We start from the raw sequence: 26,109 nt of genomic DNA, 5'->3' as shown, positions 1-26,109 counted from the left end.
GGGAGTCCAAGCGTGTGTGTGAGAGAGGGAATCCCCGAGTGTGTGTGAGGGAGGGAATCCCAGAGAGCCCCAGAGTGTGTGTGAGGGAGGGCACCCCAGAGTGTGTGTGAGGGAGGGCACCCCAGAATGTGTGTGTGAGAGGGAATCCCAGAGAGCCCCAGAGTGTGTGTGAGGGAGGGAATCCCAGAGAGCCCCAGAGTGTGTGTGTGAGAGGGAATCCCAGAGAACCCCAGAGTGTGTGTGAGGGAGGGAATCCCAGAGAGCCCCAGAGTGTGTGTGTGAGAGGGAATCCCAGAGAGCCCCAGAGTGTGTGTGTGAGAGGGAATCCCAGAGAGCCCCAGAGTGTGTGTGAGGGAGGGAATCCCAGAGAGCCGCAGAGTGTGTGTGTGAGAGGGAATCCCAGAGCGCCCCAGAGTGTGTGTGAGGGAGGGAATCCCAGAGAGCCCCAGTGTGTGTGAGGGAGGGATTCCCCGAGTGTGTGGGATAGAAGGAATCCCAGAGTGTGTGTGAGAGAGGGAATCCCAGAGTATGAATGAGAGGATCCCAAAGTATGCGTGTGAGTTTCCCAGAGTGTGTATGTGAGAGGGAATCCCAGAGAGTCCCCGAGAGTGTGTGCTAGAGGGAATCCAAGAGTGTGTGTGAGCGAGAAAGAATCCGAGAGAGTCCCAGATTGTGTGAGAGTGTGGGAAATCCAGTGTGTGCGAGTTTCCCAGAGTGTGTGTGTGAGAGAGGGAATCCCTGAGTGTGTGTGTGAGAGAATGCAAAGAGAGATAGGGAATCCCATAGTATGTGAGAGAGACGGAATCCCAAAGTGTGTGAGAGGGAATCCCAGAGTGTGTATGAGAGAATCCCAGAGCGTCTGTGACATTTTCCCGAGTGTGTGTGACAGAGGGAATCCCAGAGAGACCCAGATCGTGTTTGAGAGAATCCCAGCGTGTGTGTGAGAGAGGGAATCCCTGAGTGTGTGTGTGAGAGAATCCCAAAGTGTGTGTGAGAGAGGGAATCCCAGTGTGTGTGAGAGCTGGAATCCCAGAGTGTGTGCGTGAGCGAATCCAAGACTGTGTGTGAGAGTCGGAATCCCAGAGTGTGTATGAGAGAGGGAATCCCAGAGTATGAAGGAGACAATCCCAAGGAGTGTGTGCGAGTTTCACAGAGTGTGTATGTGAGACGGAATGCCAGAGTGAGTGTTGAGAGTAGGGATCCCAGAGAGTGTGTGGGAGAGGGAATCCCAGAGAGTGTGTGTGAGAGAGGGAATCCCAGAGAGTGTGTGTGAGAGAGGGAATCCCAGAGAGAGTGTGTGAGAGAGGGAATCCCAGAGAGAGTGTGAGAGAGAGGGAATCCCAGAGAGTGTGTGAGAGAGGGAATCCCAGAGTGTGTGTGAGAGAGAGAAAACCAGAGTGTGTGTGCGAGAGAGAGAAAACCAGAGTGTGTTTGTGAGAGAGAATCCAAGAGAGTCCCAGAGTGTCAGAGGGAATCCCAGAGTGCGTGTGAGAGAGGGCAAATCCCAGAGTGTGTGAGAGAGAGGGAATCCCAGAGAGTCGCAGAGTGTGGGTAAGAGTGGAAATCCCAGAGTGTTTGAGGGAATTCCCAGAGTGTGTGAGAGAAACCCAGGGTGTTTGGGCGAGGGTCCTAGCATCCCAGATTGTGTAAGGGAATCCCAGAGAGTCCTAGAATATGAGAGAGGGAATTCCAGTATGTGTGTGTGTGTGTGTGTGTGTGTGTGTGTGTGTGTGTGTGTGTGTGTGTGTGTGTTTGTGAGTGAATCCCAGAGTGTGTGTGAGGGTTTCCCAGAGTGTGTTTGAGAGAGGGGATCTCAGAGTGTGTGTGAGCTGAAGGGAATTTCAGAGAGTCCCTGAGTGTGTGTGAGAGTGGGAATCCCAAAGTGTGAGAGAAAGTTAGAATCCCAGAGTGTGTGTGTGAGTTTCCCAGTGTGTTTGTGAGAGAGGGCATCCCAGAATGTGTGTGAGAGAGGGAAACCCAGAGTGTGTAAGAGAACCTCAGAGCGTGTAAGAAAATCCCACAGTGAGTAAGAGAGAGTCCCAGAGTATGTGAGAGAGTCCCAGAAGCCTATGGTGTGTAAGGGAATCCCAAATGTAAGAGAGATTCCCTGAGTGTGCCAGAGTATGCGAGAGAATTCCAGTGTGTGTAAGAGAATCACAGTGTCCCAGAGTGTGTGTGTGAGAGTCCCAGAGGGTGAGAGAGAGAGGTAATCCCAGAGAGTCCCAGTGTGTCAGAGAGGGAATCCCAGAGTGTGTGTGTGATAGTGAATCCCAGAGCGTGCGAGAGAGGGAATCCCAGAGTGTGTGTGAGAGAGGGAATCCCCGAGTGTGCGTGAGAGAGGGAATCCCCGAGTGTGCGTGAGAGGGGGAATCCCCGAATGTGCGTGAGATTATTCCAGAGTGTGGGAGAGAGAGGGAATCCCAGAGAATCCCAGAGTGTGTGTGAGAGAGGGGGAATCCCAGAGTGTGTGAGAGAGAGAGAATCCCAGAGAGTCGCAGAGTGTGGGTAAGAGTGGAAATCCCAGAGTGTTTGAGGGAATTCCCAGAGTGTGTGAGAGAAACCCATGGTGTTTGGGCGAGGGTCCTAGCGTCCCAGATTGTGTAAGGGAATCCCAGAGAGTCCCAGAATGTGAGAGAGGGAATTCCAGTGTGTGTGTGTGTGTGTGTGTGTGTGAGAGAGAGAGAATCCCAGAGTGTGTATGTGGGTTCCCCAGAGTGTGTTTGAGAGAGGGGATCCCAGAGTGTGTGTGCGCTGAAGGGAATCTCAGAGAGTCCCTGAGTGTGTGTGAGAGTGGGAATCCCAAAGTGTGAGAGAAAGTTAGAATCCCAGAGTGTGTGTGTGAGTTTCCCAGTGTGTTTGTGAGAGAGGGCATCCCAGAGTGTGTGTGAGTGAGGGAATCCCAGAGTGTGTGTCAGAGTGGAAATCCCAGTGTGTGTGAGAGCGGGAATCCCAGAGTGTGTAAGAAAACCTCAGAGCGTGTAAGGAAATCCCACAGTGAGTAAGAGAGAGTCCCAGAGTAAGTGAGAGAGTCCCAGAAGCCTATGGTGTGTAAGGGAATCCCAAATGTAAGAGAGATTCCCTGAGTATGCCAGAGTATACGAGAGAATTCCTGTGTGTGTAAGAGAATCACAGTGTCCCAGAGTGTGTCTGTGAGTGTCCCAGATTGTGTGTGAGAGAGTCCCAGAGTGTGAGAGAGCGCGGGGATCCCAGAGAGTCCCAGAGTGATGGTGAGAGAAAGAATCCCAGAGTGTGTGTGAGAGAGAGAATCCCAGAGTGTGCGTGAGAGAGAGAATCCCAGAATGTGTGTGAGAGAGAGAATCCCAGAGTGTGCTTGAGAGAGAGAATCCCAGAGTGATGGTGCGAGAGAGTATCCCAGAGTGTGTGTGAGAGAGTGAATCCCAGATTGTGCGTGAGAGATGGAATCCCAGAGATTGTGTGAGAGAGGTAGTCCCAGGTTGTGTGGGAGAGAGGGCATCCCACAGAATTCAGGAGTGTGTTTGTGTGTGAGAAATTCCCAGAGTGTGTGTAAGAGAGGGAAACCTAGAGTGAGTGTGAGAGAACCCCAGAATGTGTGTGTGTGTGAGAATCCCAGAATGTGTTTGTGAGAGGGAATCCCAGAGAGCCCCAGAGTGTGTGTGAGAGAGGGAATCCCAGAGTGCGTTTGAGTGAGGGAATCCCAGAGTGTGTGACAGAGAGGGAATGCCAGAGAGTGTGTGAGAGAGGGCATCCCAGAGAGTGTGTGAGAGAGGGCATCCCAGAGTGTTTGTGAGAGAGGTAGTCCCAGGGTGTGAGGGAGAAAGGGCATCCCACAGAATCCAGGAGAGTGTTTTTGTGTGAGATTCCCAGAGTGCTTGTGAGAGAGGGAAACCCAGAGTGAGTGTGAGAGAATCCCAGAATGTGTGTGTGTGAGAGAATCCCAGAATGTGTGTGTGCGTGAGAGGGAATCCCAGAGAGCCCCAGAGTGTGTGTGAGAGAGGGAATCCCAGAGAGTGTGTGTGAGAGAGGGAATCCCAGAGAGTGTGTGTGAGAGAGGGATTCCCAGAGGGTGTGTGTGAGAGAGGGATTCTCAGAGGGTGTGTGTGAGAGAGGGATTCCCAGAGGGTGTGTGTGAGAGAGGGAATCCCAGAGTGTGTGAGAGAAAGGGAATCCCAGAGTATGAATGACAGAATCCCAAAGTATGCGTGTGAGTTTCCCAGAGTGTGTATGTGAGAGGGAATTCCAGAGAGTCCCCGAGAATGTGTGATAGAGGGACTCCAAGGGTGTGTGTGAGCGAGAGAGAATCCGGGAGAGTTCCAGATTGTGTGAGAGAGTGGGAATTCCAGTGTGTGTGCGAGTTTCCCAGAGTGTGTGTGAGAGAGGGAATCCCTGAGTGTTCGAGAGAGGGAATCCCATAGTGTGTGAGAGAGACGGAATCCCAGAATGTGTGTGAGAAAGGGAATCCCAGAGTGTGTGAGAGAACAGAAAACGCAGATTGTGTGTGAGAGGTAATCCCAGTGCTTCCCAGAGTGTGTGTGTGAGCGAATCCCAGACTGTGTGTGAGAGTCGGAATCCCAGAGTGTATATGATAAAGGGAATCCCAGAGTATGAATGAGAGAATCCCAAGGCGTGTGCGCGAGTTTCCCAGAGTGTGTATGTGAGAGGGAATGCCAGAGTGAGTGTGTGTGAGAGAGGGAATGCCAGAGTGTGTTTGAGAGAGGGAATCCCAGAGTGTGTTTGAGAGAGGGAATCCCCGAGTGTGCGTGAGAGAGGGAATCCCCGAGTGTACGTGAGAGGGGGAATCCCTGAATGTGCGTGAGATAATTCCAGAGTGTGGGAGAGAGAGGGAATTCCTGAGAGTCCCAGAGTGTCTGTGAGAGAGGGGGAATCCCAGAGTGTGTGAGAGAGAGAGAATCCCAGAGAGTCCCAGTGTGTCAGAGAGGGAATCCCAGAGTGTGTGTGTGATAGTGAATCCCAGAGTGTGTGAGAGAGGGAATCCCAGAGTGTGTGAGAGATGGCAAATCCCAGAGTGTGTGTGTGACAGTGAATCCCAGAGTGTGTGTGTGACAGTGAATCCCAGAGTGTGTGTGAGAGAGGGAATCCCAGAGTGTGTGTGAGAGAGGGAATCCCAGAGTGTGTGAGAGAGAGGTAGTCCCAGGGTGTGTGGGAGAGAGGGCATCCCACAGAATTCAGGAGTGTGTTTGTGTGTGAGAAATTCCCAGAGTGTGTGTGAGAGAGGGAAACCCAGATTGTGCGTGATAGAGGGAATCCCAGAGTGTGCGTGAGAGAGGGAATCCCAGAGAGTGTGTGAGAGAGGTAGTCCCAGGGTGTGTGGGAGAGAGGGCATCCCACAGAATTCAGGAGTGTGTTTGTGTGTGAGAAATTCCCAGAGTGTGTGTGAGAGAGGGAAACCCAGAGTGAGTGTGAGAGAATCCCAGAATGTGTGTGTGTGAGAGAATCCCAGAGTGTGTTTGTGGGAGGGAATCCCAGAGAGCCCCAGAGTGTTTGTGAGAGAGGGAATCCCAGAGTGCGTTTGAGTGAGGGAATCCCAGAGTGTGTGAGAGAGAGGGAATGCCAGAGAGTGTGTGAGAGAGGGCATCCCAGAGTGTGCGTGAGAGAGGGAATCCCCGAGTGTGCGTGAGAGAGGGAATCCCCGAGTGTGTGTGAGAGAGGGAATCCCAGAGTGTGTGTGTGAGAGAATCCCAAAGTGTGTGAGATAGGGATTCCCATAGTATGTGAGAGAGACGGAATCCCAAAGTGTGTGTGAGAGAGGGAATCCCAGAGAGTCCCAGAGTGTGTATGAGAGAATCCCAGAGCGTCTGTGACATTTTCCCGAGTGTGTGTGACAGAGGGAATCCCAGAGAGACCCAGATCGTGTTTGAGAGAATCCCAGCGTGTGTGTGAGAGAGGGAATCCCTGAATGTGTGTGTGAGAGAATCCCAAAGTGTGTGAGAGAGAGGGAATCCCAGTGTGTGTGAGAGAGCTGGAATCCCAGAGTGTGTGCGTGAGCGAATCCAAGACTGTGTGTGAGAGTCGGAATCCCAGAGTGTGTATGAGAGAGGGAATCCCAGAGTATGAAGGAGACAATCCCAAGGAGTGTGTGCGAGTTTCACAGAGTGTGTATGTGAGACGGAATGCCAGAGTGAGTGTTGAGAGTGGGAATCCCAGAGAGTGTGTGTGAGAGAGGGATCCCAGAGAGTGTGTGAGAGAGGGAATCCCAGAGAGTGTGTGTGAGAGAGGGAATCCCAGAGAGAGTGTGTGAGAGAGGGAATCTCAGAGAGAGTGTGAGAGAGAGGGAATCCCAGAGAGTGTGTGAGAGAGGGAATCCCAGAGTGTGTGTGAGAGAGAGAAAACCGGAGTGTGTGTGCGAGAGAGAGAAAACCAGAGTGTGTTTGTGAGAGAGAATCTAAGAGAGTCCCAGAGTGTCAGAGGGAATCCCAGAGTGCGTGTGAGAGAGGGCAAATCCCAGAGTGTGTGAGAGAGAGGGAATCCCAGAGAGTCGCAGAGTGTGGGTAAGAGTGGAAATCCCAGAGTGTTTGAGGGAATTCCCAGAGTGTGTGAGAGAAACCCAGGGTGTTTGGGCGAGGGTCCTAGCGTCCCAGATTGTGTAAGGGAATCCCAGAGAGTCCTAGAATATGAGAGAGGGAATTCCAGTGTGTGTGTGTGTGTGTGTGTGTGTGTGTTTGTGAGAGAATCCCAGAGTGTGTGTGAGGGTTTTCCAGAGTGTGTTTGAGAGAGGGGATCTCAGAGAGTGTGTGAGCTGAAGGGAATTTCAGAGAGTCCCTGAGTGTGTGTGAGAGTGGGAATCCCAAAGTGTGAGAGAAAGTTAGAATCCCAGAGTGTGTGTGTGAGTTTCCCAGTGTGTTTGTGAGAGAGGGCATCCCAGAATGTGTGTGAGAGAGGGAAACCCAGAGTGTGTGTCAGAGTGGAAATCCCAGAGTGTGTAAGAGAACCTCAGAGCGTGTAAGAAAATCCCACAGTGAGTAAGAGAGAGTCCCAGAGTAAGTGAGAGAGTCCCAGAAGCCTATGGTGTGTAAGGGAATCCCAAATGTAAGAGAGATTCCCTGAGTGTGCCAGAGTATGCGAGAGAATTCCAGTGTGTGTAAGAGAATCACAGTGTCCCAGAGTGTGTCTGTGAGTGTCCCAGATTGTGTGTGAGAGAGTCCCAGAGGGTGAGAGAGAGAGGTAATCCCAGAGAGTCCCAGTGTATCAGAGAGGGAATCCCAGAGTGTGTGTGTGATAGTGAATCCCAGAGCGTGCGAGAGAGGGAATCCCAGAGTGTGTGTGAGAGAGGGAATCCCAGAGTGTGTGTGAGAGAGGGAATCCCAGAGTGTGTTTGAGAGAGGGAATCCCCGAGTGTGCGTGAGAGAGGGAATCCCCGAATGTGCGTGAGATTATTCCAGAGTGTGGGAGAGAGAGGGAATCCCAGAGAATCCCAGAGTGTGTGTGAGAGAGGGGGAATCCCAGAGTGTGTGAGAGAGATAGAATCCCAGAGAGTCCCAGAGTTTCAGAGGGAATCCCAGAGTGCTTGTGTGATAGTGAATCCCAGAGCGTGTGAGAGAGGGCAAATCCCAGAGTGTGTGAGAGAGAGGGAATCCCAGCGAGTCCCAGAGTGTGGGTAAGAGTGGAAATCCCAGAGTGTTTGAGGGAATTCCCAGAGTGTGTGAGAGAAACCCATGGTGTTTGGGCGAGGGTCCTAGCGTCCCAGATTGTGTAAGGGAATCCCAGAGAGTCCCAGAATGTGAGAGAGGGAATTCCAGTGTGTGTGTGTATGTGTGTGTGAGAGAGAGAATCCCAGAGTGTGTGTGTGGGTTCCCCAGAGTGTGTTTGAGAGAGGGGATCCCAGAGTGTGTGTGAGCTGAAGGGAATCTCAGAGAGTCCCTGAGTGTGTGTGAGAGTGTGAATCCCAAAGTGTGAGAGAAAGTTAGAATCCCAGAGTGTGTGTGTGAGTTTCCCAGTGTGTTTGTGAGAGAGGGCATCCCAGAGTGTGTGTGTGAGAGGGCATCCCAGAATGTGTGTGAGTGAGGGAATCCCAGAGTGTGTGTCAGAGTGGAAATCCCAGTGTGTGTGAGCGCGGGAAGCCCAGAGTGTGTAAGAGAACCTCAGAGCGTGTAAGGAAATCCCACAGTGAGTAAGAGAGAGTCCCAGAGTAAGTGAGAGAGTCCCAGAAGCCTATGGTGTGTAAGGGAATCCCAAATGTAAGAGAGATTCCCTGAGTATGCCAGAGTATACGAGAGAATTCCTGTGTGTGTAAGAGAATCACAGTGTCCCAGAGTGTGTCTGTGAGTGTCCCAGATTGTGTGTGAGAGAGTCCCAGAGTGTGAGAGAGAGAGGGGATCCCAGAGAGTCCCAGAGTGATGGTGAGAGAGAGAGTCCCAGAGTGATGGTGAGAGAGAGTATCCCAGAGTGTGTGTGAGAGAGAGAATCCCAGAGTGTGCGTGAGAGAGAGAATCCCAGAGTGATGGTGCGAGAGAGTATCCCAGAGAGTGTGTGAGAGAGTGAATCCCAGATTGTGCGTGATAGAGGGAATCCCAGATTATGCGTGAGAAATGGAATCCCAGAGAGTGTGTGAGAGAGGTAGTCCCAGGTTGTGTGGGAGAGAGGGCATCCCACAGAATTCAGGAGTGTGTTTGTGTGTGAGAAATTCCCAGAGTGTGTGTGAGAGAGGGAAACCCAGAGTGAGTGTGAGAGAACCCCAGAATGTGTGTGTGTGAGAGAATCCCAGAGTGTGTTTGTGAGAGGGAATCCCAGAGAGCCCCAGAGTGTTTGTGAGAGAGGGAATCCCAGAGTGCGTTTGAGTGAGGGAATCCCAGAGTGTGTGAGAGAGAGGGAATGCCAGAGAGTGTGTGAGAGAGGGCATCCCAGAGAGTGTGTGAGAGAGGTAGTCCCAGGGTGTGTGGGAGTGAGGGCATCCCACAGAATTCAGGAGTGTGTTTGTGTGTGAGAAATTCCCAGAGTGTGTGTGAGAGAGGGAAACCCAGAGTGAGTGTGAGAGTATCCCAGAATGTATGTGTGTGAGAGAATCCCAGAGTGTGTTTGTGAGAGGGAATCCCAGAGAGCCCCAGAGTGTGTGTGAGATAGGGAATCCCAGAGTGCGTTTGAGTGAGGGAATCCCAGAGTGTGTGAGAGAGAGGGAATGCCAGAGAGTGTGTGAGAGAGGGCATCCCATAGTGTGCGTGAGAGAGGGAATCCCCGAGTGTGTGTGAGAGAGGGAATCCCAGAGTGTGTGTGTGATAGTGAATCCCAGAGCGTGCGAGAGAGGGAATCCCAGAGTGTGTGTCAGAGTGGAAATCCCAGTGTGTGTGAGAGCGGGAATCCCAGAGTGTGTAAGGGTACCTCAGAGCGTGTAAGAGAGAGTCCCAGAGTAAGTGAGAGAGTCCCAGAAGCCTATGGTGTGTAAGGGAATCCCAAATGTAAGAGAGATTCCCTGAGTGTGCCAGAGTATGCGAGAGAATTCCAGTGTGTGTACGAGAATCACAGTGTCCCAGAGTGTGTCTGTGAGTGTCCCAGATTGTGTGTGAGAGAGAGAGGTAATCCCAGAGAGTCCCAGTGTGTCAGAGAGGGAATCCCAGAGTGTGTGTGTGATAGTGAATCCCTGAGCGTGCGAGAGAGGGAATCCCAGAGTGTGTGTGAGAGAGGGAATCCCAGAGTGTGTGTGAGAGAGGGAATCCCAGAGTGTGTTTGAGAGAGGGAATCCCCGAGTGTGCGTGAGAGAGGGAATCCCCGAATGTGCGTGAGATTATTCCAGAGTGTGGGAGAGAGAGGGAATCCCAGAGAGTCCCAGAGTGTGTGTGAGAGAGGGGGAATCCCAGAGTGTGTGAGAGAGAGAGAATCCCAGAGAGTCCCAGAGTTTCAGAGGGAATCCCAGAGTGCGTGTGTGATAGTGAATCCCAGAGCGTGTGAGAGAGGGCAAATCCCAGAGTGTGTGAGAGAGAGGGAATCCCAGAGAGTCCCAGAGTGTGGGTAAGAGTGGAAATCCCAGAGTGTTTGAGGGAATTCCCAGAGTGTGTGAGAGAAACCCATGGTGTTTGGGCGAGGGTCCTAGCGTCCCAGATTGTGTAAGGGAATCCCAGAGAGTCCCAGAATGTGAGAGAGGGAATTCCAGTGTGTGTGTGTGTGTGTGTGTGTGTGAGAGAGAGAATCCCAGAGTGTGTGTGTGGGTTCCCCAGAGTGTGTTTGAGAGAGGGGATCCCAGAGTGTGTGTGAGCTGAAGGGAATCTCAGAGAGTCCCTGAGTGTGTGTGAGAGTGTGAATCCCAAAGTGTGAGAGAAAGTTAGAATCCCAGAGTGTGTGTGTGAGTTTCCCAGTGTGTTTGTGAGAGAGGGCATCCCAGAGTGTGTGTGTGAGAGGGCATCCCAGAATGTATGTGAGTGAGGGAATCCCAGAGTGTGTGTCAGAGTGGAAATCCCAGTGTGTGTGAGAGCGGGAAGCCCAGAGTGTGTAAGAGAACCTCAGAGCGTGTAAGGAAATCCCACAGTGAGTAAGAGAGAGTCCCAGAGTAAGTGAGAGAGTCCCAGAAGCCTATGGTGTGTAAGGGAATCCCAAATGTAAGAGAGATTCCCTGAGTATGACAGAGTATACGAGAGAATTCCTGTGTGTGTAAGAGAATCACAGTGTCCCAGAGTGTATCTGTGAGTGTCCCAGATTGTGTGTGAGAGAGTCCCAGAGTGTGAGAGAGAGAGGGGATCCCAGAGAGTCCCAGAGTGTTGGTGTGAGAGAGAGTCCCAGAGTGATGGTGAGAGAGAGTATCCCAGAGTGTGTGTGAGAGAGAGAATCCCAGAGTGTGCGTGAGAGAGAGAATCCCAGAGTGATGGTGCGAGAGAGTATCCCAGAGTGTGTGTGAGAGAGTGAATCCCAGATTGTGCGTGATAGAGGGAATCCCAGATTGTGCGTGAGAGATGGAATCCCAGAGAGTGTGTGAGAGAGGTAGTCCCAGGTTGTGTGGGAGAGAGGGCATCCCACAGAATTCAGGAGTGTGTTTGTGTGTGAGAAATTCCCAGAGTGTGTGTGAGAGAGGGAAACCCAGAGTGAGTGTGAGAGAACCCCAGAATGTGTGTGTGTGAGAGAATCCCAGAGTGTGTTTGTGAGAGGGAATCCCAGAGAGCCCCAGAGTGTTTGTGAGAGAGGGAATCCCAGAGTGGGTTTGAGTAAGGGAATCCCAGAGTGTGTGAGAGAGAGGGAATGCCAGAGAGTGTGTGAGAGTGGGCATCCCAGAGAGTGTGTGAGAGAGGTAGTCCCAGGGTGTGTGGGAGTGAGGGCATTCCACAGAATTCAGGAGTGTTTTTGTGTGTGAGAAATTCCCAGAGTGTGTGTGAGAGAGGGGAACCCAGAGTAAGTGTGAGAGAATCCCAGAATGTGTGTGTGTGAGAGAATCCCAGAGTGTGTTTGTGAGAGGGAATCCCAGAGAGCCCGAGAGTGCTTGTGAGAGAGGGAATCCCAGAGTGCGTTTGAGTGAGGGAATTCCCAGAGTGTGTGAGAGAAACCCAGGGTGTTTGGGCGAGGGACCTAGCGTCCCAGATTGTGTAAGGGAATCCCAGAGAGTCCCAGAATATGAGAGAGGGAATTCCAGTGTGTGTGTGTGTGTGTGTGTGTGTGTTTGTGAAAGAATCCCAGAGTGTGTGTGAGGGTTTTCAGAGTGTGTTTGAGAGAGGGGATCTCAGAGTGTGTGTGAGCTGAAGGGAATTTCAGAGAGTCCCCGATTGTGTGTGAGAGTGGGAATCCCAAAGTGTGAGAGAAAGTTAGAATCCCAGAGTGTGTGTGTGAGAGTTTCCCAGTGTGTTTGTGAGAGAGGGCATCCCAGAATGTGTGTGAGAGAGGGAAACCCAGAGTGTGTGTCAGAGTGGAAATCCCAGTGTGTGTGAGAGCGGGAATCCCAGAGTGTGTAAGAGAACCTCAGAGCGTGTAAGAAAATCCCACAGTGAGTAAGAGAGAGTCCCAGAGTAAGTGAGAGAGTCCCAGAAGCCTATGGTGTGTAAGGGAATCCCAAATGTAAGAGAGATTCCCTGAGTGTGCCAGAGTATGCGAGAGAATTCCAGTGTGTGTAAGAGAATCACAGAGTCCCAGAGTGTGTCTGTGAGTGTCCCAGATTGTGCGTGAGAGAGTCCCAGAGGGTGAGAGAGTGAGGTAATCCCAGAGAGTCCCAGTGTGTCAGAGAGGGAATCCCAGAGTGTGTGCGAGAGAGGGAATCCCAGAGTGTGTGTGAGATAGCAAATCCCAGAGTGTGTGTGAGAGAGGGAATCCCAGAGTGTGTGTGAGAGAGGGAATCCCAGAGTGTGTGTGAGAGAGGGAATCCCAGAGTGTGTTTGAGAGAGGGAATCCCCGAGTGTGCGTGAGAGAGGGAATCCCCGAATGTGCGTGAGATTATTCCAGAGTGTGGGAGAGAGAGGGAATCCCAGAGAGTCCCAGAGTGTGTGTGAGAGAGGGGGAATCCCAGAGTGTGTGAGAGAGAGAGAATCCCAGAGAGTCCCAGAGTTTCAGAGGGAATCCCAGAGTGCGTGTGTGATAGTGAATCCCAGAGCGTGTGAGAGAGGGCAAATCCCAGAGTGTGTGAGAGAGAGGGAATCCCAGAGAGTCCCAGAGTGTGGGTAAGAGTGGAAATCCCAGAGTGTTTGAGGGAATTCCCAGAGTGTGTGAGAGGAACCCATGGTTTTTGGGCGAGGGTCCTAGCATCCCAGATTGTGTAAGGGAATCCCAGAGAGTCCCAGAATGTGAGAGAGGGAATTCCAGTGTGTGTGTGTGTGTGTGTGAGAGAGAATCCCAGAGTGTGTGTGTGTGGGTTCCCCAGAGTGTGTTTGAGAGAGGGGATCCCAGAGTGTGTGTGAGCTGAAGGGAATCTCAGAGAGTCCCTGAGTGTGTGTGAGAGTGTGAATCCCAAAGTGTGAGAGAAAGTTAGAATCCCAGAGTGTGTGTGTGAGTTTCCCAGTGTGTTTGTGAGAGAGGGCATCCCGGAGTGTGTGTGTGAGAGGGCATCCCAGAATGTGTGTGAGTGAGGGAATCCCAGAGTGTGTGTCAGAGTGGAAATCCCAGTGTGTGTGAGAGCGGGAATCCCAGAGTGTGTAAGAGAACCTCAGAGCGTGTAAGGAAATCCCACAGTGAGTAAGAGAGAGTCCCAGAGTAAGTGAGAGAGTCCCAGAAGCCTATGGTGTGTAAGGGAATCCCAAATGTAAGAGAGATTCCCTGAGTATGCCAGAGTATACGAGAGAATTCCTGTGTGTGTAAGAGAATCACAGTGTCCCAGAGTGTGTCTGTGAGTGTCCCAGATTGTGTGTGAGAGAGTCCCAGAGTGTGAGAGAGAGAGGGGATCCCAGAGAGTCCCAGAGTGATGGTGAGAGAGAGAATCCCAGAGTGATGGTGAGAGAGAGTATCCCAGAGTGTGTGTGAGAGAGAGAATCCCAGAATGTGTTTGAGAGAGGGCATCCCAGAGAGTGTGTGAGCTGAAGGGAATCTCAGAGTCCCTGAGTGTGTGTGAGAGTGGGAATCCCAAAGTGAGAGAGAAAGTTAGAATCCCAGAGTGTGTGTGTGAGTTTCCCAGTGTGTTTGTAAGAGAGAATCCGAGATTGTGTGTGAGAGAGGGAATCCCAGAGTGTGTGTGAGAGAGAGGGAATCCCAGAGTTTGTGTGAGAGAGGCAATCCCAGATTGTGTAAGGGAATCTCAGTGTGTCCCCGATTGTGTTAGGGATTCCTAGAGTGTGTGAGAGAGTCCTAGAGTGTGAGAGAGAATTGCAGAGCATGTAAGGAAATCCCACAGTGAGTAAGAGAGAGTCCCAAAGTAAGTGAGAGAGTCCCAGAAGCCTATGGTGTGTAAGGGAATCCCAAATGTAAGAGAGATTCCCTGATTGTGCCAGAGTGTGCGAGAGAATTCCAGTGTGTGTAAGAGAAGCACAGTGTCCCAGAGTGTGTCTGTGAGTGTCCCAGAGTGTTTGTGAGAGACCCAGAGTGTGTGTGAGAGAGCCAATCCCAGAGTGTGTGTGATAGAGGGAATCCCAGACAGTCCCAGATTGTGTGTGAGGGAATCCCAGAGTGTGTGTGAGAGAGGGAGTCCAAGGGTGTGTGTGAGAGAGGGAATCCCCGAGTGTGTACGAGGGAGGGAATCCCAGAGTGTGTGTGTGAGAGGGAATCCCAGAGAGCCCCAGAGTGTGTGTGAGGGAGGGAATCCCACAGAGCCCCAGAGTGTGTGTGAGGGAGGGCACCCCAGAGTGTGTGTGAGAGAGGGAGTCCAAGGGTGTGTGTGAGAGAGGGAATCCCCGAGTGTGTAGGAGGGAGGGAATCCCAGAGTGTGTGTGTGAGAGGGAATCCCAGAGAGCCCCAGAGTGTGTGTGAGGGAGGGAATCCCACAGAGCCCCAGAGTGTGTGTGAGGGAGGGCACCCCAGAGTGTGTGTGAGGGAGGGCACCCCAGAGTGTGTGTGAGGGAGGGCACCCCAGAGTGTGTGTGAGAGAGGGAATCCCGAGTGTGTGTGTGGGAACGAATCCCAGAGAGCCCCAGAGTGTGTGTGTGAGAGGGAATCCCAGAGAGGCCCAGAGTGTGTGTGTGAGAGGGAATCCCAGAGACCCCCAGAGTGTGTGTGAGGGAGGGAAAGCCAGAGAGCCCCAGAGTGTGTGTGAGGGAGGGAATCCCCGAGTGTGTGGGATAGAAGGAATCCCAGAGAGTGTGTGAGAGAGGTAGTCCCAGGGTGTGTGGTAGAGAGGGCATCCCACAGAATCCAGGAGTGTGTTTGTGTGTGAGAAATTCCCAGAGTGTGTGTGAGAGAGGGAAACCCAGAGTGAGTGTGAGAGAATCCCAGAATGTATGTGTGTGAGAGAATCCCAGAATGTGTTTGTGAGAGGGAATCCCAGAGAGCCCCAGAGAGTGTGTGAGAGAGGGAATCCCAGAGTGCGTTTGAGTGAGGGAATCCCAGAGTGTGTGAGAGAGAGGGAATGCCAGAGAGTATGTGAGAGAGGCCATCCCGGAGAGTGCGTGAGAGAGGGAATCCCCGAGTGTGAGTGAGAGAGGGAATCCCAGATCTTCCCAGAGTGTGTGTCTGTGAGAGAGGGAATCCTAGAGTGCGTGAGAGAGAGGCGATCCCAGAGTGTGTGGGAGAGAGGGCATCCCTGAGAGTCCCAGAGTGTGTGTGAGTTACATTGACAGAGTGGGGTCAGTCTGCTCTTCGCTGTGTGAGTTACAATGACAGTGTGGGGTCACTCTGCTCTTCCCTGTGTGTGTTACATTGACAGAGTGGGGTCAGTCTGCTCTTCTCTGGGTGTGTTACATTGACAGAGTGGGGTCAGTCTGATCTTCCCTGTGTGTGTTACATTGACAGAGTGGGGTCAGTCTGATCTTCCCTGCGTGGGATCCATTGACAGAGTGGGGACAATCTGCTCTTCCCTGGTGTGTTACATTTACAGAGTGGGGTCAGTCTGCTCTTCCCTGGGTGTGTTACATTGACAGAGTGGGGTCAGTCTGCACTTCCCTGGGTGTGTTACATTTACAGAGTGGGCTTCAATCTGGTCTTCCCTTGTTGTGTTACATTGACAGAGAAGGGGTCTGTCTCCTCTTCCCTGGGTGTGTTACATTGACAGAGTGGTGTCAGTCTGATCTTCCCTGGGTGTTTTGCATTGACAGAGTGGGGTCAATCTGGTCTTCCCATGTTGTGTTACATTGACAGAGAAGGCGTCTGTCTCCTCTTACGTGGGTGTGTTTCATTGACAGAGTGGTGTCCGTCTGCTCTTCCCTGGGTGGGTTATATTGACAGAGTGGGGTCAGTCTGCTCTTCCCTGGGTGTGTTACATTGTCAGAGGAGGGTCAGTCTGCGCTTGACTCTGTGAGTAATTTTGCAGAGTGGGGTCAGTCTGCTCTTCCCTGGCTGTGTTACATTGACAGAGTGAGGTCAGTCTGCACTTGCCTGGGTGGGTTACATTGACAGAGTGGGGTCAGTCTGCTCTTCCCTGGGTGTGATACATTGACAGAGTGGCGTCAGTCTGCTCTTCCCTGGGTGTGTTACATTGACAGAGTGGATTCCGTCTGCTATTTCCTGGCTGTGTTACATTGACAGAGAAGGGGTCTGTCTCCTCTTCCCTGGGTGTGTTACATTGACAGAGTGGTGTCAGTCTGATCTTCCCTGGGTGTTTTGCATTGACAGAGTGGGGTCAATCTGGTCTTCCCATGTTGTGTTACATTGACAGAGAAGGCGTCTCTCTCCTCTTACGTGGGTGTGTTTCATTGACAGAGTGGTGTCCGTCTGCTCTTCCCTGGGTGGGTTATATTGACAGAGTGGGGTCAGTCTGCTCTTCCCTGGGTGTGTTACATTGTCAGAGGAGGGTCAGTCTGCGCTTGACTCTGTGAGTAATTTTGCAGAGTGGGGTCAGTCTGCTCTTCCCTAGCTGTGTTACATTGACAGAGTGAGGTCAGTCTGCACTTGCCTGGGTGGGTTACATTGACAGAGTGGGGTCAGTCTGCTCTTCCCTGGGTGTGATACATTGACAGAGTGGCGTCAGTCTGCTCTTCCCTGGGTGTGTTACATTGACAGAGTGGATTCCGTCTGCTATTTCCTGGCTGTGTTACATTGACAGAGTGGGGTCAGTCTGCTCTTCCCTGGCTGTGTTACATTGAAAGAGTGGGGTCAGTCTGCACTTGCCTGGATGGGTTACATGGACAGAGTGAGGTCAGTCTGCTCTTCCCAGGGTGTGTTACATTGACCGAGTGGGGTCAGTCTGCTCTACCCTGGGTGTGTTACATTGACAGAGTGGGGTCAGTCTGCTCTTCCCTGGGTGGGTTACATTGACAGAGTGGGGTCAGTCTGCTCTTCTCTGGGTGTGTTACATTGACAGAATGGGGTCAGTCTGCTCTTCCCTGGGTGGGTTACATTGACAGAGTGGGGTCAGTCTGCTCTTCCCTGGGTGGGTTACATTGACAGAGTGGTGTCAGTCTGCTCTTCCCTGGGTGTGTTAGATTGACAGAGTGGGGTCAGTCTCTTCTTCCCTGGGTGTGTTACATTGACAGAGTGGGGTCAGTCTGCTCTTCCCTGGGTGGGTTACATTGGCAGAATGGGGTCAGTCTGCTATTCCCTGGGTGTGTTACATTGACAGAGTGTGGTCAGTGTGCACTTCCCTGGGTGTGTTACAATAACAGAGTGGGGTCAGTGTGCTCTTCCCAGGGCGTGTCACATTGACAGAGTGGAGTCAGTCTGCTCTTCCCTGGGTGGGTTACATTGACAGAGAGGGGTAAGTCTGCAGTTGACTGTGTGAGTAATTTTGCAGAGTGAGGTCAGTCTGCTCTTCCCTGGGTGGGTTACATTGACAGAGAGGGGTAAGTCTGCAGTTGACTGTGTGAGTAATTTTGCAGAGTGAGGTCAGTCTGCTCTTCTCTGGGTGGGTTACATTGACAGAGTGAGGTCAGTCTGCTCTTCCCTGGGCGTGTTATATTGACTGAGTCGGGTCAGTCTGCTCTTCCCTGGGTGTGTTACATTGACCGGTTGGTGTCAGTCTGATGTTCCCTGGGTGTGTTTCATTTACAGAGTGGGGTCAGTCTGCTCTTTCCTGGGTGTGTTACATTGACAGGTTGGTGTCAGTCTGATCTTCCCTGGGTGGGTTACATTGACAGTATGGGGTCAGCCTGCTCTTCCCTGGGTGTGTTACATTGACAGAATGGGGTCAGTCTGCTCTTCCCTGGGTGGGTTACATTGACAGAGTGGGGTCAGTCTGCTCTTCCCTGGGTGGGTTACATTGACAGAGTGGTGTCAGTCTGCTCTTCCCTGGGTGTGTTAGATTGACAGAGTGGGGTCAGTCTCTTCTTCCCTGGGTGTGTTACATTGACAGAGTGGGGTCAGTCTGCTCTTCCCTGGGTGGGTTACATTGGCAGAATGGGGTCAGTCTGCTATTCCCTGGGTGTGTTACATTGACAGAGTGTGGTCAGTGTGCACTTCCCTGGGTGTGTTACAATAACAGAGTGGGGTCAGTGTGCTCTTCCCAGGGCGTGTCACATTGACAGAGTGGAGTCAGTCTGCTCTTCCCTGGGTGGGTTACATTGACAGAGAGGGGTAAGTCTGCAGTTGACTGTGTGAGTAATTTTGCAGAGTGAGGTCAGTCTGCTCTTCCCTGGGTGGGTTACATTGACAGAGAGGGGTAAGTCTGCAGTTGACTGTGTGAGTAATTTTGCAGAGTGAGGTCAGTCTGCTCTTCTCTGGGTGGGTTACATTGACAGAGTGAGGTCAGTCTGCTCTTCCCTGGGCGTGTTATATTGACTGAGTCGGGTCAGTCTGCTCTTCCCTGGGTGTGTTACATTGACCGGTTGGTGTCAGTCTGATGTTCCCTGGGTGTGTTTCATTTACAGAGTGGGGTCAGTCTGCTCTTTCCTGGGTGTGTTACATTGACAGGTTGGTGTCAGTCTGATCTTCCCTGGGTGGGTTACATTGACAGTATGGGGTCAGCCTGCTCTTCCCTGGGTGTGTTACATTGACAGAGTTGGGTCAGTCTACTCTTCCGTGGGTGTGTTACATTGACAGAGTGGTGTCAGTCTATTCTTCCCTGGGTGGGTTACATTGAGAGAGTGGGGACAGTCTGCTCTTCGCTGCGATGGTACATTGACAGAGTGGGGTCAGTCTGCTCTTCTGTGGGTGAGTTACATTGACAGAATCGGGTCAGTCTGCTATTACCTGGGTGTGTTAGATTGACAGAGTGGGGTCAGTCTCTTCTTCCCTGGGTGTGTTACATTGACAGAGTGGGGTCAGTCTGCTCTTCCCTGGGTGGGTTACATTGACAGAATCGGGTCAGTCTGCTATTACCTGGGTGTGTTAGATTGACAGAGTGTGGTCAGTGAGCACTTCCCTGGGTGTGTTACAATAACAGAGTGGGGTCAGTCTGCTCTTCCCAGCGCGTGTCACATTGACAGAGTGCAGTCAGTCTGCTCTTCCCTGGGTGGGTTACATTGACAGAGACGGGTAAGTCTGCAGTTGACTGTGTGAGTAATTTTGCAGAGTGAGGTCAGTCTGCTCTTCTCTGGGTGGGTTACATTGACAGAGTGGGGTCAGTCTGCTCTTCCCTGGGTGTGTTACATTGACAGAGAGGGGTCAGTCTGCTCTTCCCTGGGCGTGTTACATGGACAGAGTGGGGTCAGTCTGCTCTTCCCTGGGTGTGTCACATTGACAGTATGGAGTAGGTCTGCTCTTGCGTGGGTGTGTTACATTGACAGAGTGGGGTCAGTCTGCTCTTCCCTGGGTGTGTTACATTGACAGAGTGAGGTCAGTCTGCTCTTCCCTGGGTTGGTTACATTGACAGAGTGGGGTCAGTCTGTTCTTCGCTGGGTGTGTTACATTGACAGAGTGGGGTCAGTCTGTTGTTCCCTGGGTGGGTTACATTGACCGAGTGGGGTCAGTCTGCTATTCCCTGGATGTGTTACATTCACAGAGTGGGGTCAGTCTGCTCTCCCAGGGTGTGTTACATTGACAGATTGGGGTCAGTCTGCTCTTCCCTGGGTGGATTACATTGACAGAGTTGGGTCATCTGCTCTTCCCTGGGTGTGTTACATTGACAGAGTGGGGTCAGTCTGCTCTTCCCTGGGTGGATTACATTGACAGAATTGGGTCATCTGCTCTTCCCTGAGTGTGTTCCATTGACAGAGTGGGGTCAGTCTGCTCTTCCCTGGGTGCGTTACATTGACAGTATGGGGTCAGTCTGCTCTTCCCTGGGTGTGTTACATTGACAGAGTGGGGTCAGTCTGCTTTTCCCTGGGTGTGTGACAGTGACAGGTTGGGGAAAGTCTGCTCTTCCCTTGGTGTGTTACATTGACAGAGTGATGTCAGTCTGCACTTGCCTGGGTGTGTTACATTGACAGAGTGGGGGTCAGTCTGCTCTTCCCAGGGAGTGTTACATTGACAGATTTGGTTCAGTCTGCTCTTCCCAGGGTGTATTACATTGACCGAGTGGGGTCAGTCTGCTCTTCCCTAGGTGTGTTACATTGACAGAGTGGGGTCAGTCTGCTCTTCCCTGGGTGTGTTACATTGACAGAGTGGGGGTCAGTCTGCTCTTCCCAGGGTGTGTTACATTGACAGATTTGGTTCAGTCTGCTCTTCCCAGGGTGTATTACATTGACAGAGTGGGGTCAGTCTGCACTTCCCTGGGTGTGTTACATTGACAGAGTGGGGTTAGTCTGCACTTCCCGGGGTGTGTTACATTGACAGAATGGGGTCAGTCTGCTCTTCCCTGGGTGTGTTACATTGACAGAGTGGGGTCAGTCTGCACTTCCCTGCGTGTGTTACATTGACAGAGTGGGGTCAGTCTGCTCTTCACCGGGTGTGTTACATTGACAGAGTGGGGTCAGTCTGCTCTTCACTGGGGGGGTCAGGTGACGGTCTACCTCATTCATTGGGGCGGATGTCAAGGAGCATCTTAAACCGGAGAGGGATCGGGGGGAATTGGAGCCATTTAGAGAGACAGTACAGAAGATAAGACAGCTCAGCTCAAAGCACGGCACTTAATGCTGCCCCGATTAAAATATTGAAGATGGCAGAGGGGCAGATGAGCTGAGACAGGGTGGGAGCTGGGCGATATTGATGATGTGGAAGGACAGTGTGTGTATCTGATCACATTCTGTCAGTCTGACTAATAGCAGTCATTCCTGGCACTGGATTCACTGAGGGGTGAAGGGTCAGTGAACAGAGCGGACTGTCCCTGTTGTTCTGTTCCTGACTCTCCAGCTCCCACTCTGTTAGTGACCTCTCAGTCTCCCGGGAAATGGGCTGTTTCTCAATTGTGCCGGATTCCTGGCCTTTATCCTTGACCGAGCTGAGAGTTGATGGTCTGAGGAATATCATTCCCAAATGACTTCTGTCCAAGATAATACCGATTAATGTGTCTGTGTATCCTCCATTAATCTGTAAACATCATTGCTCAGGGCTGGAGGGACATGGATTGATGACATTGAGGATGTTATGAACCAGACCAAACTCCTCTGCCGTAACACAAACATAAGGAAGAAAGATTGGACAAACCGAACTCGATTGGAAACCTGAATTAAATGAACATTATTTAACTATAAACAGCAACTGTTCGGATATCGTAACATTCCATAAACCACACAATTCTGGTCTTTCTGCTATCGGGAGAATGGTGTGAAACTTGTAAAGATTCAGAAAAGATTTACAAGAATGTTTGCAGAGTCAGGATTTCTGATTGTTTTGAGGCTGGAGTTTATTTTATCCTTGTGGAGATTTGACCCATTAATCCTCCCTCCCCACCACTACAGAAGCTGTTGGAACTGTTCAGTTTTTCCATCGGCTTCTGTAATTATTTCAGGTTCCTGACGGGAGCAGTCTCTCACTTTTCGAACAAAACAAACCCATCCTTGTGCAGCAACCAATATTTCAATAAGAAATGGGAAGCAGCAGAGGGGAAAGCTTCCGAGATGCCGAGCAATGCTGCCCGGTTCCACACTGCAATTCACAGGGACCATCGCCAGGAAAAGCAAGGAGCAATCTGACGGATCCGTTTTACCACAGAATGAAAGATTTATTTCCTCGATTTATCCCAGTGCATTACCTTTAAAAGGCTGTTTACAAACCACAACACTGCGATGGCTGGGAATCGGACCCGGGTCAACTGCTTGAAAGGCAGCTATGCTCCCCACTATCCCACCATTACCCTGCTAGCAGATCCCTCCTCATTCCCAAACACACTTAACAAGGCCGTGATCATCACCAACTGGATTGGGGCTGAAATCCAAACATACACATCCTCTGTATCTAACCCAGTGATGGAGCTCTCCTGATTGAGTTTGATGTGAACAGGATGGGGGAAGTGGGAGATTTAATCAGTACCTAACGCCGAGCTCAAAATGGCCTGGGAATTTGAAAAGCTGCAGTGTAGAGGGAGATTTACACTGTATCTGACCCCATTCTCTACCTGCCCTGGGGATTTAAATGGAGACAGTTTAATGGGAGCTTTACGTTGTCTGGAACCCTGTGCTCCCTCTGCCCTGGGGAGTGTTTGCTGGGAACACTGTCTAACCTCTGTGATATGGATCCTATAAAGATTGATGGGAGACAGTGTAAATGGAATTGTCAGGGTCCAATTCCTTCACGTGGATGAGAGAAGGTGAGAAAAATGATCTCAGTGGGACTGAAGGGTCAGTAGCAGAATGAAGACACCATTGGCTCAGAGAGAGGAGACAGGATATAGGGTAATGAGGGTTTTCAGACTGGAGGGAGCTACAGGCACATACAAGTTGGGAACTGTTTTCAGTAAAAGGCATTTGATCCCAGGTCACTGCAGAGTGTAAGAATCTGATGCCTTTCCCTCACTATCCCCCTCCAATCCCTGCGAAGATCTGCTCCACACCATGTTCCCTCCTAACTGCTGACTGTGTTACATATATTAATACATTGGAGCTGGGCAGAGGTGCTTTTAAACTTGGGATCTTGCTGTGTAACTTGCCTCCAAAATGCTCTTGCTCTCCCTTTCAACTAATCTTTTCCCTCTTTTATCCTGAAGAACATTTGTTTGGAAAGCTGCAACGTGAAGATCCAAAATGTTCGAAGCCAGGGAAAGAACAACCTCCAGAGGGGGAGCACGGGCCTGAGGCCTGAGGCCTGGTCGACAGGCTGCACCCCGTGGGGGCCCACGTGAGTTGTGTGTTTATTTACCCCAAGGTTTAATCTCCTCTGAGGGACCTGTGTTTTAGGGGCCTCTGGGTAACTCGCTCCTGTCAGATTGTGCCCCTGTCATTTTTAAAACAGGTTTGAAGCTGGGGTTAAAGTTTGTCAATCCCCAGGATCTGAGAGGTAGGACTCTCTTAGGGTGGAATTAAACCCAAATGCTGTGACCCTTTCTAAAGACTCCCTCTCTCACCCTTCTCTCTCACCCCTCTCTCTCTCACACCCCTCTCTCTCACCCTCCCTCTCTCATCCCGTCTCTCTTTCCTCCTCCCACTCTCATCCCTCCTATCTCACACTCTCCCTTTCTCACCCCTCTCTCACAGCCCCTCCTGCTCTCTTGCACCCCCTATCTCTCTCACCCCCTTCTCTCTCACTGCCTCTCTCTTTCACAACCCTTTCTCTCTCACCTTGTTATCTCTCTCTCTCTCCCTCACTCTCTCTCACCCCCTCTCTCTCCACCCTGCTCTCTCACTCTCACCCCCTCCCTCTGTCATCCCTCACCCTCTCTCCCCTTTACACCCTCTCTTTCCCCCGCCCTCTCTCTCATCCCCTCCTGTCTCTCGTTCCCTTTTTCTCTCTCTCATTCCCCTTCCCTCTCGCGCTCTGTCTCACACTCCCGCTCTCTTTCTCTCTGTATACCCCCTCTCTCGCACCCTCTTTCTCTCGTTCACCCAATTTCTCTATCTCTTTTGACCCCTTTCTTCCTCCCTCCTCCTTGCTCTCGCTCTGTCTCTCTCTAGCGCCCACTCTCTCATCCCATCTCCCTCACACCCCTCTAACTGTCTCATCTGTTCTCTCGCTCTCTCTCTGTCTCTCTCTCTCTCACCCATCATTCACTGTCTATCTCACCCTCCCTCTCACCTCTTTAACTCTCTCTCCCTCGCGTCCCATCTCTCTCATCCCTCTTTATCTCGCTGTCCCCCTTTTCTCTCTCACCCTTTCTCTATCTCTCCTCCTTTCTCTCAATCCCTCTCTCTCACCCCCCTCTCTCTCCCACCTCCTCTCTCTCACCCCCTCACATTCACTCTTTCTCTGACCTTCTCTCTCTCTCTCTCTCTTCCCCTCTCTCCTTTTCTCAGACCTCTCTCCCTTTCTCACCCCTCTCTCCCGTCACCCCTTTCTCTCTTACCCCCTCTCTCTCAACTCCAACTCTCACCCTCCTCTCTATCCACCCCCTCATCCCCCTCTTTGCCCCATCTATCCCCCCCCTCTCCCCCGCTCTCTCACCCCCTCTCTCCCCCTCTCCTCCATCTCTCCCCCTCTCTCCGCCATCTGTCTACCCCCTCTCTGTGCCCTCTCTCTGCCCCCAATCCCACCCCCTCTCCCTCTCCCCCTCCCTCCCCCTCCCTCGCCCCCTCTCTCTCGTCCTCTCTCCCCTCCTCTCTCGCCCCTCTGTCTCGCACCCTCTCTCACCCCCTCTCTCTCTCTCACATTCTCTCTCTCTGTCTCACTCTTCCGCTCGCTCTCTTCCTCTTGCGGTCTCTCTCTCTCACTCTCTCACCCTCTTCTCACGCTCTCTCTCTCTCCCTGCCTCTCTCCCTCTCTCTTGCCTCCCGCTCTCTTATCTCACGGTCTCTCTCGTTCGCTCTCTCTCGCTCGTGCTCTCTCTCTCTGTCGCTCATGCTCTCTCTGTCTGTCACTCTCACTCTTGCTCTATCTCTCTCTGTCACTCTCTCTCTCCATCTCTCTCTCTCAGTCCTCCCCCTCACCTCCTTTCTCTTGCATCCCATCTTTCTCAACACCTCTCTCTCCCGTCTCTCTCTAACCCTCTCTCTCTCTCACCCCTCTTTCCCCAGTGTCTCTCTCAACCTCTCTCTCTCAACACCTCTCTCACCCCCTCTCTAACTCAACCTCTCTCTCTCCCCCCCTCAAGCCCCCTCTCTCAACTGCTCTCTCACCCCTCTCACTCTCACCCTCTCTCTCTCTCTTCCCTTCTCTCCCACCCTCTCTCTCTCACTCCCGTCGCTCTCTCTCTCAACCCCCCCTCTCTCTCACCCTCCACTCTCTCTCATTCCCCATCTCTCACCAACCTCTCTCTCACCTTCACTCTGTCTCTCTCACCCACCTTTCTCTCTCTCAGCCCCCCACACCCCCTCTCACCCAGCTCTCTCTCACACACCTCTCTCTCTCCTAACCCCCACACCCCCTCTATCTCCCCCCCACCTCCCTCACCCCCCCTCCCACCCCCTCTCCCACCCCCATCCCCACACACCCCCTCACCCAACTCAACCCTCTCTCACACCCCCTCTCTCTCTCAAACCCCTCTCTCTGTCACCCATATCTTTCTCTCACCACTCTAACTCTCTTATCTTCTCTCCCCCTCTCTGTCCCCCTCTCTCACTTCTCTCTCTCATCCTCTCTCTCACCTCTCTCTCTCACACACACCCCTCTCTCACCCCGTCCCTCTCTCACACCCTCCCACTCTCACACCCTCCCTCTCTCCCTCCTCTCTCTCCCTCTCCCCCTCTCTCACCCCTCTCCCCCCACACTCACTCCGCTCTCTCACCCCCTCTCTCTCACCCTCCCACTCTCATCCCTCCTCTCTCACACTCTCCCTATCTCACCCCCTCTCTCTCACAGCCCATCGCTCTCTCATCCCCTCCCACTCTCACCCACCCTCTCTTGCACCCCCGTCTCTCTCAGCCCCCCTCTCTCACCTCCTCTCTCATTCCGCTCTCTCTCCACCTTTCTATTACACCCTCTCTCTCACACCCTACTAACTCTCTCTCCCCCCCTCACAACCCCTTTCTCTCACCCCCCTTCATTCTCTCACCCCCTTCTCTCTCTCAACCCCTCTCTATCTCAAACCCGATCTCTCACCCCCTCTCTCTCTCACCCCCTCTCTCTCTAGTCCCCCCTCACCAACCCCTCGCTCAACACCCCCTCACTCTCTCATCCCCTCACTCTGTCACCCCCTCACTGACCCCTCTCTCTCTTCCTCTCTCTCTCACCCCTCTATTTCTCCCTCTTCCCCTCTCTCTCTCTCACCCCTCCCTTTATCTCTCTTCCCCTCTCTCTCTCACCCCCTCTCTTTCTCTCTCAACCCCCTCTCTCTCAACCCCTCGCTCTCTTACCCCCCCTCTCTCTCACCCCCCTCTCTCTCACTCCACATCTCTCTCACCACCCCCTCTCTCAACCCCCCCTCACTCTCTCACCCCCTCAGACTCTCACCCCCTCTCTCTCAACCCTTCGTCTCTCTCACATTCACTACTCTCACCCCCTGTCTCTCTGTCACCCCTCTCTCACCCACCCCAATCTCTTTCACAACCCCCCCTCTCTCACACACTCTCACAGACCCTCGCACTCTCACCCCCTCCCTCTCTCCCATCATCACTCTTCCTCTTTCTCATCCCCTTTCTCTCCTTCTCACTCCCTCTCTCTCACCCCCGCTCACTCTCACCCCTCTCTCTCCCACCCCTTCTCTGTCACTCACTCCCACCTATCCCTCTCACCGCCCTCTCACCCAGCTCTCTCTCTCTTTCACCCCCCACTCTTTCCCAACCCCCTCTC

General features: G+C 52.2%; 1 long non-coding RNA gene across 1 annotated transcript in view; it reads left to right on the top strand.

Moving 5' to 3' along the window:
• Window positions 1–22,487, top strand: part of LOC140471411 (uncharacterized) — a 44,109-nt gene extending 21,622 nt beyond the window's left edge. Inside the window, exon 5 of the long non-coding RNA XR_011956997.1 lies at window positions 22,436–22,487. This is a non-coding gene — a long non-coding RNA (uncharacterized lncRNA). The remainder of the gene's footprint in view (window positions 1–22,435) is intronic.
• Window positions 22,488–26,109: the final 3,622 nt, after the last annotated feature.

The sequence above is a fragment of the Chiloscyllium punctatum genome, unplaced genomic scaffold (assembly GCF_047496795.1).
Source record: "Chiloscyllium punctatum isolate Juve2018m unplaced genomic scaffold, sChiPun1.3 scaffold_81, whole genome shotgun sequence".
Classification (NCBI taxonomy): domain Eukaryota; kingdom Metazoa; phylum Chordata; class Chondrichthyes; order Orectolobiformes; family Hemiscylliidae; genus Chiloscyllium; species Chiloscyllium punctatum.
This window is presented reverse-complemented; position numbering and strand designations above follow the sequence as displayed.